We start from the raw sequence: 15308 nt of genomic DNA, 5'->3' as shown, positions 1-15308 counted from the left end.
ATGGGTTTTTGTTCTTGCTGTTGTCTGGTGTTTATTTTTTAAAGATTCATCCAGCAGTGGTGGGTTAGAATGAGGAGAAACTCAAGTAGGGAGATGATTTCAGTCCGTTGTGGTTCCGGCATGAGGTGTATAAGGCCCAAACACAATGATGGAATGGGAAGAAGAAAAGATGAATTGGCAAGAGTTTGTGGCTACGTGTGATGAGAGGAAAAGAACGTATTCACTCTGAAGCAAAGTGAAGTGACTGAGGCCTGAGCCCACGTTAGGTGTAACTAGGTTTAGGCACAATACTGGCTTATTTCTATAACTTACTGCTTTTAACAACAGCTTTTGTTACAAACTACCCCAATTTCAGTTTTCAGAGGATCATTTTCTTGAAGGATCAATGTGTCTTCTCAAAAGGGTATGAGTAACCAATGAACTTAGAGCTCCCTCCTAGACAGAGAAACTGGGCCAGGACACCCTACTAGCTGACAATGACCAAATGTGTAAGGGGAGAAAGTCACAAGTGTTAGGGGTTCGTCCGGTTTCACTGTTACGTCTTTGTTTTAAATTATTGTTATAAGGGCAACAGAAAACCACCGAAGAGAATGGAGATAACAGGAGAAAACATTTTTCGCTTTGGCAGACAGGTCCCTAAATAGTCCTACTGACTGAGGCAGCAAATTCCCAAAAATAAAGTTGGTATTTATTTGTTGAAAGCATACCAAAATCGAGACATTTTGGGATTTTAAAACAATGAGTTCAGAGGCAAGTTGTAACAAAGGCAAGCTACAACAAGGGAAGTTTTTAATACCACTTTCATTTAGTTCAAGAAATATTAAAATTTTATTATCTTTATTTTTTTAAAGATTTTATTGGGGAAGGGGAACAGGACTTTATTGGGGAACAGTGTGTACTTCCAGTACTTTTTTCCAAGTCAAGTTGCTGTCCTTTCAATCTTAGTTGTGGAGGGTGTCGTTTAGCTTCACGTTGTTGTCTTTTCCATCTTAGTTGTGGAGGGCGCAGCTCAGTTCTAGGTCCAGTTGCTGTTGCAGGGGGCGCAGCCCACCATCCCTTGTGGGAGTCGAACAGGCAAACTTGTGATGGAGAGGACGTTCTCCAACCAACTGAGCCACCAGGGAGCTCAGCAACAGCTCAGCTCAAGGTGCCGTGTTCAATCTTACTTGCAGGGGGCGGAGCCCACCGTCCCTTGGGCGACTTGAGGAATTGAACTGGCAACCTTGTGGTTGAGAGCCCACTGGCCCATGTGGGAATCGAACTGGTAGCCTTCGGAGTTAGGAGCCTGGAGCTCTAACCGCCTGAGCCACCGGGCCGGCCCAAAACTTTCATTATCTTGAAAAAATATTAAAACTTATCATCTTGGGGGCCGGCCCCGTGGCTCAGGTGGTTGGAGCTCCATGCTCCTAACGCCGAAAGCTGCTGGTTCGATTCCCACATGGGCCAGTGGGCTCTCAACCACAAGGTTGTCGGTTTGACTCCCACAAGGGATGGTGGGCTGCACCCCCTGCAATTAACAACAGCAACTGGACCTGGAGCTGAGCTGCACCCTCCACAACTAAGATTGAAAAGACAACAACTTGACTTGGAAAAGTCCTGGAAGTACACTCTGTTCCCCAATAAAGTCCTGTTCCACTCCCCAATAAAATCTTTAAACACACACACACACACACACACACACACACACACAAACTTATCATCTTGAAAAGAAACGAGTTAGTCAGAATGCTGTTTAGTGATCTCTGTTTGGTTTTTACTGGGCTTTGGGTCAACAGAGTTTGCTCCTGTCTGTGGGGCTCTGAGTGGTGCTTGTGAGCTGGAGGAAACCCTCCCAGGCCACAAGGGGATATTTTCTAAGTTGTCACCTCTTGAACCCAGAAGTGGAGGCCATAGTGGTGCAAGCTGAAAGCCCTTTCTGACAGGTCTGATAGAACCAGAAGATGAGCATAGCAGGGACAAAGGATTCAATTGAGCATTATCTAGACAGGTTGAAAATGTATGAACCTTAGGACCCAGAAAGAAAAACCCAGAGAAAACCTTGACCGTGGCACCTAGTAGTTACATGCAAGAATGTTCATGGTAGCACTGCCAGCAATAGCAAAAACACTGCAAACAGCCCACACATCCATTGAGAGAATGGAGAAGAAATGACCTTGTAGAATATTATGCAGCTACATGCCACAGCTTAGACAAATGCCACAAATATCATGAGTAGTGAGAAAAGCAAATCAAAAAATATGTACTGTATGATTTATTTTATATAAAGTTCAAAAGTATGTAAACCCAGCATATTATTCAGAGATGGGTGTTTTTAGGGTAAAATTATAAAGAAAAGCAAAGGAATGATGAACAAAAAGTAGGAGGGGGCTGAGATGGGGACAGGTGCACCAGAAGGGTTCAATGGTGTGGGTTGTAATATATACCTCGAGCTGGGTTATAGGTAGTTGGGTGTCCATTTTTAAAATATTTTGCTTGGGTGGCCACTTAGCTCAGTTGGCTAGAGTGTGGTGCTGATAACACCAAGGTTGCCGGTTCGATCCCTGCATGGGCCACTGTCAGTTGCGCCCTCCTTAAAAAAAAAATAGAACGAAAAGAATCATTTAAAATATTTTGTTCATATAATCTATTCTTTGGTATGCATTTAATATTTAATTAGATTTTGAAAAAACTAGAGAGGGGCGGAAGTCTCCTGCGAAAGACGATTGATTACAAGGTCTTATCCTCATAATCTTGGAACTTGAAACTCATCATCTTTCTGTTTGCTTAACAGTCAGACAAACAAAATGAAAAGGCCAAGTATATGGAGGAAATACAGATGAAGAAAAATGACCCAAGAGCCCCAAGTTCCTCTGTCTTCTGGCTCACTTTTGCCTTTAACATTTCTTTTTTTTTAACATTTCATTTGTTACTGTAGTCAGAAACATTCCTTGAGTATCTCATAGGCTGAGCATGTTTTAGGCTGTGATGATTGCACAGTGGAGAGCAAGACAGATGTGATTCCTGCCCTCATGAAGACAGATGATAAAGCAATAAAGATACAGGACAGGTGCTAACGCAGAACTGCAGCCGGCCAAGGGAGTGCAGAGCAGCAGCAGGCAACGGAGCTTTGGGAAAGGCTGTGGAGAGCAATAAGAGCAGACACTTACCGCATGCCAGGCCATGTTTTAAGCACTTTACATATTCTGTACACCACATGCCAGCTCATTCGATCCTCACAGCAACCCTAATGAGGTAGGTTCTACCACTACCCCCATTTTACAGATGAGGAAACTAAGGCACGGAGGGGTTAAGTGACTAACCCAAGGTCACACAGCTAAGGAAGTGCTGTGCCAGGATTCAAACCCTGGCACCACACTCTGCTGCCCTCGTGCTTCCCTGAGCAAATGACATTCTGGCTGAGACCTGAGAGATGGAGAGCCATCAGGCAGAAACAGAGGAGGGGATGAAAATCCTGGGCATGTACGCATGTATCACTTAAAAGCAAAACAAGAACTAAAGTAAATACTGAGCCACAAAAAGTGTGAAAGAACCTTCCAGCGGAGAACAGTTCTCCTTCATTTCTTTTTGTTCGGACGCTGGCCTAGAAGAGGCAGTGCAGGGATGAGGTGAGGCCTGGGGGAAGCTCTGTTAGTTTCTCTGGGCGAGACGTAGATCTCGGTGGCCAGGTTCCCAGGGTTTCTAAAGGTCCATGGCAACAACTGCCAGGGCTCCTGGGAAAGTCCCCAGGCATCCAAGATCCTGTGGCCTTGGCCGTCCTTCGGTCCCCTCTTGGCCTCGTTTCCCAAATGGACCCAACATCAATCAAGGACGAGAACCAAAGGCACGACCTAGCAAACAGCTGGCAAACTAATTTTAAAATCCAATTTAAAGTTGTATATGTGTAAGCCCCAGTGTCTATCTCTAGGGGATTCTATCTTTCAAGTGGAAAATTTTTTAAGTCAAATAAGGTAATCTCTGTTTTGATTCCCATCAAGCCTGAGCACAGGGCCCCGCAGCCTCCAGTAAGTGCTAATCCTCTTTAAGCACAAGCGAGTCGCAGCTTGGGAGTCAGGGCGACTCCAGGGCCCAGAGAGAAAGGTCAGGACTAATATTTATTATGTTCACACGGTTGGTGTGTGTTTGGCTTTGTTTGGCAGAAGAGAAGAAATAGAAGACATGAGTTATGGCTGCTAGAGTGGGAAGGAGCGAGGCTTCTGAGATCTGCTCATATGTTGTTCACCTTCCTAAATCTTGGACTCCCTCTAGCCCCCCTCTAAGAAAAGAAAAAATTAAAGGATTCAGAAGAAACAAGAACGAGGAGAGAGCAGGGTTCTGGGGCAGGGAAGGGAGCAGAGAAAGCGAGAGGGAAGGCAGAAAGGGGACATAGCCACCAGCACTCCCAACACCTGCTTGCCTAACTCAGGCCACTCTTATTGGTGATTGTGCAGCTGCCAGGCCTGGCCTCAGGCGCCAATGGCGAGATAAAGCATCTTGTCCCAGGGCCAGCAGCACAGCCTATCCCGTGAGGATGACAGCATTTCCTTCTCCTAACAAACGCCTTTTGCATTCAGCAACCCAGATTTATTCGTTTGGGCTTTTTCTTCTTTCTGAGGCCTAAGTTGGATATATACATCTAGAGAAGGATTTCTCCCTTTTTTTCCCCCAGGTACTTTCTAAATTTCATTGCTTTTACCTCACACTTTTTATCTCAAATAAACAAATAAAGTTTCGGGGTAACCCTTGGCGACCTGAAGAGTCAGGCCTCGTGGCCACCACCCCAGTCAGAGTTATCATTCACGCAGGTGAAAGTTTTAAGTCACTGGAAGGAGAGAAAAATGCTGAACAGACATCCTGGGGTGAAGAGGAGAGGGTCCCGGCCAGGGGGGCCTGGAGTGGAGGAAACTCTTGAGAGACACGCGTTTTATAATTTGCTTGCTGTGGGGGACCCAGCAAGGCACTTCAGGAAGTCGCTCTTAGGAAAGAAGGCAGTTCTATTAGGAGGTGAGCAGAGCAGGAAGGCTTTTCAAACAAACCATGAACCTATAAATGTAACTTCCCAGGACGCAGGACCACCCATGTAGGCAGCTATGAAGCGATCAGAGTTTCACCAGGCAGCTCATGTTCAAGGCTTATCATTTAAAAAGTCATTCTCCTATTGAAATAATGGATACCAAGCCCTGAGCACATGACAGGGCCTGGTATACAGTAAGTGCTCTCTAAATATAAATACCATGATTATTATTGAGCAGAAAGCTGTCTCCCCCAAATATTTAGCTATTGATCCACTGCTGTCTTCAAAAGCAACCTGGTCTATGTCTGATCCCCTTTGATTTTGTTTCCATACTACACACCTCAGTGCCTTCCAGCATACCTGATATCTACATGGCTTCCAGACATATCACCATGGTTGCTTTCTATAGACAATTTAAGTTATGAATGGCCCTTTTTAAATATATTAAATATAATATTTCAGGTATTATCTGACTATCCAAGAATACAGTGGAAAAGTACTCTTTGAATTCCCTCACCTGTTTATACACAAACCATTATGCTAAGCATGTGTGAAATGCTGGAGATACAAAGATGAATAAAACATAATGCCTGCTATTTGCAATAGCCCCAAATGGGGCTATCATTGTACTTGAATGGATTAATAAATTGCGGTCTAGTCACACAATGGAATATTATACGGTAATGGAAATGGGCTGTGACTGCGTGCAACAATATGGATGATTCTTACGAATGTGATGGTGATCAAAAGAGCAGACACAAAAGAGTACATACTATTTTTGGTCTATTTATTTGTTGTTGAAATTTACAAAAACACCTGAAACTAATCTATGCTGCTGAAAGACTGGATAGAGGTTCCTCTGGGGTGGGAGAAAGAGAGCGTAAGAGAGCACAAAGAGGGTTCTGGGGTGCTAGAATGCTTGGTTTCTTCATCTGGGTGCTGATTGCATGTTCAGTTTGTGAAAATTCCGTGAGCTACGTTTACAATATGTGCATTCTTTTTTACTTGGATATTATGTATCAATAAGAAGTTAAGGGGGAAATATCATGCATAGGATCAAGTTAATTGGAGGAGACAGACAGGGAGATAACCTCAGTTCAGCAAGGTAAACACCGTGACAGAGAAGTAATGTGTGATGCAGCGAGCTAGACAGAAGGAACGAGTAACCAAGGCTCAGGGATGGAACAGAGTCAGCGAGGACTCCTGGAGAGACTCTCGAGCTAAACAGGAGGTGAATCTCATCCTCCGAGGACGCTGAATACTTGGGAAACAAGGTACGTACTGTTTCAGATACATTTATAGAGATGTTAAACAAACGCACCTCCAACGGCCTCATTTATTCCCTGATGAGAATGGAAGTGAGATGTGAGAAGTGAACATGGTGACCTTTAGAATAACTAGGGAATGAGAGCCAGAGCTAACCAGAAATAAGTAAAAATAAACTAATAGGTGGTACGGAAAGAGCCCTGTGGAGGTATAAACCATGAACTTGAACTGGGGCCCTTCTCATATGCTCCTTTTTCAGGAGCATAAACAGAAAATCCAGAGTTAGGATCTTATTGGGCAGATGTGGCAAAAGCAGAGCAATTGGCACTGGGGGGAGGGTAGCTTCAAAAATCAGCCTCAGTGTCCAGCCAGGAGTAGAGAACAATAGTCTGTGACCCCACCCCACCCCATTTTCTCTCACAGCTCTGATCACACCTCAGCCTCACTCCAGGTTCCTCTTCCTCTACCCAACAGTTAAAGTTTAGGTGATCTCTAAAGTCCCACGTTGAAAGAGACCCGCTTTGAACTCTACAGTTTCCTTATGATCAGTTTTGACTACCTAACCTGATCTGGTGTGTTCCATCTCCAATTCAGAATTCTCTGAGCTCCATACCTATATATCTATTCAACACGACCAAATTCAACACGTTCCTCAACTTAACATGTTCAAAAATTAAATTCATTGTTTTCTTTCCCACCTTTTTCTGGTCTCTAACATTCTTCTTCTGAGTGTTTCCTTGGGCAGCACTGCCATCCACTCAGCTGCCCAAGGCAGACGCCTGGCTCCTCATCCAATCAGGCACCAAGGCTGTCAGTTTCCCTTTTCCCTTCTCTGGGGCAGTCTCTCCACCCCATCCTCACCTCCTAAATTTGAGCCCTGCTCTGCTGCTCGGGACCACTTGCCCCGAGTCTAGTGTCACATCTCCCTGGCATCCTCCAGGCTGCTGTCCTGGTGGTCTTCCTAAAACCCAAATGACCGTCACAATGCTTTTATTAATGCAGCTAAAACAAGAGTATCCTGTGTGAGGACAAACCATAATCTCCTATGTACGAGGGATCTCTCTTTTCTCTCTTCTTTATCCCTCCATGTTCCTTGTCTGCTTTAAAAATATTTAAGAAGTCTTACATTCACATGGTATAAAAAAAATCAAATATTATAGAAAAGCATCAAAAAAAAGGAAAATTATTTTTTCCTCCCTCCAAACCCCAGTGCTACGCTCCAAAAGTTAGCACCACTTCTTAAGTATCCTTCCTCAAAAAAGTGTGCATAATACTTGTATATCTATTTTTCAATTTAACATAAATGAGATCATGTTGCTGTGTACATTGAGTTATTAAAAAAATTTAGAAGATCTTTCCGTGTCTATATATATAGTTCTACCTCATGTTTTAATGATTGCATACTTTTTCATCATATAGGTATATTTAACTGGTCCCCTGCTGATGTATGTCTAAGTGCTTTTTAGCTTTTTTGTTATTACAATGTTGTAGTCAATATTCTTGCACCTGATTTTGGCTAATTTTGTCAGTATATTCTTTGGGCAAATTTCTAGCTGTCCAGATGCTGAGTCAAGGAGAACAAGCATTCAAAATGTTGACAGACATTGCTAAATTGCCCTCCAGAAGAGTTGAATCTGTTTCCACTTCCAGGAACAGTGTGTGAGGGTGCCTATTTCCTCACAATCTTGTAAACACTGGCATTACCAAACTTTTGTTTGTTTGCCAATCTGATAGATGACAAATGGATTTCTTTGTTTTGTGATGCATTTCTTTAACTATGAGTGAGGCTGAAGACATTTCACGTCTATTAACTGTTTGTTTCTTGTAGCCTGCTCATATCCTCTGCCTGTTTGGTGATTAGCGTATGAGTCTGGGTGTTTGAACCATTGTCTAGTCTCTCAAGGGAACTTATATATTGATAGAACTCCATGAATATCACCAAGTATGAGCCGCAACCAATCAAAGAGTACTGAGTGGCCCTCAAGTTCAAGGGGCCTACTCCTGGGGCTTTCTTTCCATTGGCATTTGGCCCAACCAGCTGACCACTTCCTATTTCTTATGCAACCATCACCCCAAAAAGAAACCCCATACCCATTAGCAATCACTATTCCCTTTTCCTCTCAGTCCCTGGTCAACACTAATTTTTCTATCTCTGTAGGTTGCTTATTTTGGACATTTCATATAAATAGAATCATATGTGATCTTTTGAATGACTTCTTTCCCTTACCATAAAGTTTTCGAGGTTTGTCCATGTCATAGTATAATGTAGTACTTCATTCCTTTTTATAGCCAAATAATATTCCACTGTATGGATATACTACATTTGTTTATCCACTCATCCATCAATGGATATTTGGTTTGTTTCCACCTTTGGGCTGTTATGAAACAACTGCTATGAACATTTGTGTCCAAGTTTTTGTGTGAACCTATGTTTCAACTCTCTTGAGTATATACCTAGGAGTGGAATTGCTGGGTCACATGGCAACTCTACATTTAACTTTCTGAGAACCTACCAAGCTGTTTTTCACAGCAGCTACACCATTTGACATTCCCACCAGCAGTGTATGTGTGTTCTCATTTCTCCACATCCTTGTCAACACTTGTTATCGTCCATCTTTTTTATTATAGTCACGCTAGTGGGTGTGATGTGGTATCTCATTGTGGTTTTGATTTGCATTTCTTTAGTGACTAATGATGCTGAGCATCTTTTTCATGTGTTGATTAGACATTTGTATATTTTCTTTGGAGAAATGTCTATTCAAATCCTTTGCCCAAATGAGATTTCTCGTCTTTTCATTGTTGAGTTGTAAGAGTATTTTATATATTCTGGAACTAGACCTTTGTCAGGTATATGATTTGTAAATATTTTCTCCCATTCTGTGGGTTGTCTTTTCATTTCATTGATAGTTTCCTTTAATGCCGAAAAGTTTTTAATTTTGGTGCAGTCCAATGTATCTACTTTTACTTTGGTGTCATATCTATGAAACTATTGTCTAGTTCAAGATCATGAAGATATGCTTCTAAGTTTTCTTCTAAAATTTCTACAATTTTATCTCTTATGTTTAGATCTTTGATCCATTTTGAATTAATTTTTGTATACAGTATAAGGTAAGGGCCCAATTTTATTTTTTTGTACGTGGCTATCCAGTTGTCCCAGCATGATTTATCGAAAAGACTATTCTTGCCTCCACTGAATGGTCTTGCCATCTTTGTTAAAACTCAATTGATGATAGACGTGTGGGATTATTTCTAGACTCTCAGTCCTATTCTTCCAAACTTTAATGTGATATATATACATACGTATATATATTCCCTTTTCCCTTCTCTGGGGCAGTCTCTCCACACCACTCTTATTTACCTCTTAAATTTGAGCCCCGCTCTATTGCAAAAACCTTATGACCAGTCACTCTGAGTGCTGCTGCCCTGGTGTGAGACATATATAAATAGACATGAAGTAACTGTGGAGAGGAAGGGATACCTGTATTTATTGTTCAGTTCTCAAGAGGAAAATCTAGAGGGATCCACTTATTATTAAAAATTGTCAGGCTGGCCCAGTGGCTCAGGCAGTTAGAGCTCCGTGCTCCTAACTCCGAAGGCTGCCGGTTCAATTCCCACATGGGCCAGTGGGCTCTCAACCACAAGGTTGCCAGTTTGATTCCTCGAGTCCCACAAGGGACGGTGGGTTCCGCCCCCTGCAACTAAGATTGAACACGGCACCTTGAGCTGAGCTGCCGCTGAGCTCCCAGATGGCTCAGTTGGTTGGAGTGAGTCCTCTCAATCACAAGGTTGCCGGTTCAATTCCTCGACTCCCACAAGGGATGGTGGGCAGCGCCCCCTGCAACTAAGACTGAAAGCACAACAACTTGAAGCTGAAAGGCACCCTCCACAACTAAGATTGAAAGGACAACAACTTGACTTGGAAAAAAGTCCTAGAAATACACACTGTTCCCCAATAAAGTCCTGTTCCCCGTCCCCAATAAAATCTTTAAAAAAAAAATTGTCTTTGGTGATTTTGGTTGCTTAGAGTAAGAATAAAAACGGAGTGTTATACAAGAGTCTTCAACACCCACTTTCCCTACTCATGTGCTCCCAAGTGTGTCCGAGGGAACTGTTTTTCTTAGTTTTCATTGGGCTGTTTGTCATTCTCTTATCAACCGGTACTCTTTGTTATATGTGTTGCAAATGTTTTCTTTTATTCTCTTTGGATTTTACTTATACAGTAATCTTTCATTTTTATGTAGTTAAGTCTATCAGTCTTTTCCTTTGTGTCTTCTGGATATTCTATCTTGCTTGCAAGTCTCCTAAGGGCATAAAAATATTCTCTTATCATTTTTCATCTATCATACTAACAAAAATTTAAAACAGTAATAACACTCAGCATTGGGAAATGATATTCTCATACCCTATGGGTAGGAATGTGAGTTTTCACAGCCATTTGTAAAGTAACATGGCTGTAACTACTAACATGTAAAAATGCACATATCCTTTGTCTCAGCAATCCCACATTGAAACATCTACACACACACAAAAAAAACATTGGTTCACAAAAGTATGTGTACTGAGGAATAGAATGAAGAAATAAAATGGAGTCATTGTAGTCAAGCTGATAAATTACTAAAATCAAGTAGGTTGAGGTATGAGAAAATGATTCTCTTCTTGTTTTAACTAGCCTGGGAACTTAAAGGTTTGAATTTTCCAGTTCTGTGGCAATGTCTGGGTATATATCAAACCTCCAGATAACCTTATTACCCACTGAAGGACTAAGGAAAGAACGTTCACATATCCAGACCACCCGACATCTATCACTGAGACCACTGGTCATCCTGAGGCTAAGAATGCATAACTGACTCTTCTCAAGAATGTACTCTTTACAATAAAAACTCTCAGCTTTCCTTTCTTCTTCAGAACACTCTGGATATTGCCTAGGTATGTTTCTGGTTTGCAAACCCTAGTCCTTTGAATAAATCTTTATCATGTATTTCTAGTCAAAAACTCCAGACTCTGAGTTCCTTCCAAGTACAAAGATGTTAAATTCATCAGCACTGTGTGTAGAGCAAAAATGAGAAACAACCTGAATTTCAACTAGTAAGGCAACAGCTGAATGAATTGTATGGCAGAATTTTACTGTTACTAAAAAAAATGGTTTTGCACAACATTGTGAATATATTTAATGCCACAGAACCATGAACTTAAAAATGGTTTAAGTGGTAAATTTTGTTGTATTTTACCATAATAAAAAAAATAGAATGATTTATATCTCTACATAGTGTCCTGGAGAAATGGCCATGAAAATTGTTAAAAGAAAAATCCACGTTTTGGGTCAAATATATATGCATGTTCATAGAAAAAAGTATGGCAGAATACAAACCAAATTTCATCATTAATTGCCTCAGGGAATGTATTTATTGTTTGCCTTGTAACAAGGAGCATGTATTTAGAGCTCAGACCCAGGCTCAAGGCCCAGCTCCAGTACTGATGTGATGTGTGACATGGGAGAATTACACGTTAGTTTCTTCATTTGTAAAACAAGAAGAGAAATAGTACCTGCCTCATTAGAATTGTTGTGAGGTATAATAACAGTGCCTATCACAATAAATTATATTGACATCATTATATTATTGATAATATTGATAATAATATATTATTATTATCAATGTATATATTATTGTCTCCTTTAGTATCTTCTTCATTGTACCCTGTTCATTCTTCCATCTCTCATTACTTTATTGGGATTGTCAAAAGATTTGATTAAGTTTCAGGAGAGAAAAACAGAGAAACAAAAACAAATTACAAGAAGCCTACAATTGAGGGGACTCTCATAGTACTTGTTTCAGATCCCACTAGAGTTAGCTTGCTTCTGAGGCCTCGGAGATGCTTCTGAGCCCTAAAGGACTGGTGCAATTTTAGAGACATCTGGGGTAGATTTCTTTCTTTTGGCCTGTCGTCACATACCGTATTTCCCCGAAAATAAGACCTAACCGGAAAATAAGCCCTAGCATGATTTTTCAGGATGACATCCCCTGAACATAAGCCCAAATGCGTCTTTTGGAGCAAAAATTAATATAAGACCCAGTCTTATTTTCGGGGAAACATGGTAGAAGTTACTCTTTTTTAAACTTTTATTTATTTTAAGTGTGTTTTTCTAGGACCCATCAGCTCCAAGTCAAATAGTTATTTCAATCTAGTTGTGGAGGGCGCAGCTCACAGCGGCCCATGCGGGGATTGAACCAGCAGCCTTGTTGTTAAGAGCACCGCGCTGTAACCAACAGCCGCCCCCCAACATAGAAGGTACTCTTAAGACTCATAGCGTAGGAGCTTTCTCCACACCTTCACTATTGCTCTTTGACATGCCTAGTATCATCTTCCTCTTTTCTCCTGCCAAATCAACAGCTACTTGCAGTGCAAATGCTTCTTTTCACTTACTAGAACTCTCTCCTTGATGGCTGACTGATAAGACCTAGAGTTGTTTTATTTGCTGAGTCACAAACATGTTTATCCAATTCCAACCTACCTCTTTCATAGGACGACTGCCATATTAATGTTCTTTGGGTTGAGAAATCTGGTGCCTTTAGGCAGTGATTAGATTTTTCCTATGTGCTTTGTAACATTTCACATTCAACAAATTTCATTAATGTTAAATATGAAATAAACCAGTAACTTCTCCTGGTTTATTTTACCCTAAAGGCACTAATATGTGGAATCAGAAATCTCGTTCAGAACAGGATGGTGATAAGCTTCCCTGTTAGTAAAGAGCTCTCAATTTTATTAATTATAATGCTTGTGACTAAAACAAAGCAGTAGCTCTTTTTATTGATTTTACATGATCCCCAGGGTTTCTTATTTCCCCACTTTCTTCTGCCATCCCTTGTATTTATTCATTCTTTCCTCTTGTCTCCCTTTCTTCCTCTCCTCAAACATTATTAAGCACCTTCTGTGTGTCTGGTACTGAGCAACAAAGCTTGAGCAAAACAGACTACCTTCTCATTGTCATGGAGTTTACAAACATAATGGGAGTTGATACCTCATGAAGTAATCTCCAAATCTAATTTCAAACAGCACTTATTGCCATATCGCAAAACACAGGACCCTGTGAGAAATCTGTGTTGGTGGAGGCTTCATCCAGGAAGTGACAACTGAGCTGTGGCAGGAAGGGTGAGGACTAGTTAGCCAGCCATCTCCCCCCATTTAGAGCTCCACGTGGGCAGTGACCAGGACTGTCACAGCACCAGTCCCTGCTCTGCCTGACTGGAGGGGCTCATAATATTGGTGAGAGGAAGGGACAATGTGAAAAATACAAAAGCAATGAAATAATTTGATACTGATCCATTAATAAATTTGACTGTTACTAATTAAAGAAACCCAAAGCAGAAGACAGAGAGAAGGGAAAAGTGGCACAAATGAGGTTGAAGAATTAGCAGCCAAATCACTCAGGCCTTTCAGGATATGTAGGGATTTTAGTCTTTATCCTAACAGCAATTGGCCACTGAAGGGCTATTTATTACAGCTAACGTTTTACAAATACCTATTATGTGCCAGATACTGTGCTAAAGACTTCAGCTGCATGATTTCATTTCATCCTTAAGCAATTATACAATACTATTATTATTCCATTTTACAGACTGAGGACACTGAGGTGTAGAACGGTTGTTTGATCAACACTCTTAGCAGCAGAAGCTGGACTCCAAAACCCCTACTCTTAACCGGGATATCACACATGTTATAAGCAAGAAAGAGACGGTAAGCAAGTACCAACTGCTGATTCTAATCTCTTTGGCCGGAATAGCCCCAGGTGGAGTCCATAGCAGGAGCATATCAGGGTTTAATGAGCTAATCACTGAATTTACGTAATCCCCTTGTTCTGACTCCATATTAATCAAATAATCTTTTAACTAATATATTCTGGCTTCCCAGGTAAATTTTTCTGCTGGGAGATAATGCACTGACCAGCCTACACACGCAATTTGTGCCAGTTGGCAATTTATCATTCATTGAGTTAATAAATTGGCATTTTGCTAAAAAAATAAAAAGGTGAAATACGTTGAAACAAAAAAATTTATGAACGTCTTAAACGGTTTTCCATGAAATTAGTTTGAAAAGTAAAAGCCAACAAATAAAAATAACATATATATTCTCTTTTTTTTAGACTGCCTGCTTTGAGTGACCATGGATATGGTCCTGAAGTCTAGAGAAAGGCCCTTTTCTTCACCTTCATTGTCAAAGCCCCTAGCACAGCCCCAGTGCTTCCATTGTTTCCAAACTCCCAGCACCTTGCCTCCCGCATGCATGCCGCTGAGAGGACTGTTCTTCAGAATTTACCTAATTCTCTGAGGATAACCAGCAAGAGGCTGCTCCTGGGGTGTCTCTCATTCACGTCCCCAGGGTAACGTGCACCCTATCCTGGCAGCAGGCCCTGCCTAGTACCATCCTTAAAGCCCATGTGAATGCACTCGGCCACCACGACGGCAGCCCCTGCTAAACCTGAGCGGAGACCGCAGCCCCTGCGCGAGAGGAAGTGATACCCGATCTCCTTGCCACTGGTGGGCTCCTTCCAAACGGGGACTCCAGGAAATCGGTTCCTGACGCCCTACTCCTCGTTGGCTCAAGTTTTTTCTGTTTCTTCTCTCCCCACAATTCCTTTAATGGGCAAAACTGGGACAAACGTAGGTAGATATTTTAAAAGTGAAAGCTTCAGGAAACGGACCATTTCATGTCAAGAAACCTCCTTAGTCATATATAGGAGCTAAATAGTCTCTCCCCAAGAAAAATATTCAGCAGTCTCTTGTACAGAAAATTGAAATGACACCTAAACATCGATTGTTTTCCCCTCGAAAACATAGGGAAAGCCAGCAAGTGCAAGGTCAGCCTTGCGAGAGCCTTCCTTTCTTGAATAGAGAAAAGGTCGCAGCTGAAGGGTCAACAAAGGGAAGGGCCTCTTTCAGAAACTTGAGCGCTGGGCGTGCAAGGAGGACAGCAATCGTTTAAGTGACAGAACTCTCATTATTCTGCTTTTCCGCCATTTTCACCAGAGGCTTTAACCAAGAAATTACTAACA

General features: G+C 41.6%; 1 protein-coding gene across 1 annotated transcript in view; it reads right to left on the bottom strand.

Moving 5' to 3' along the window:
- Positions 1-15308, bottom strand: part of CAPG (capping actin protein, gelsolin like) — a gene marked incomplete at its 5' end in the record, with an annotated part of 104751 nt that overhangs the window by 88671 nt on the left and 772 nt on the right. The gene's annotated exons all lie outside the window — the stretch shown is intronic.

The sequence above is a fragment of the Rhinolophus hipposideros genome, assembly GCF_964194185.1.
Source record: "Rhinolophus hipposideros genome assembly, chromosome: 12".
NCBI lineage: Eukaryota > Metazoa > Chordata > Mammalia > Chiroptera > Rhinolophidae > Rhinolophus > Rhinolophus hipposideros.
This window is presented reverse-complemented; position numbering and strand designations above follow the sequence as displayed.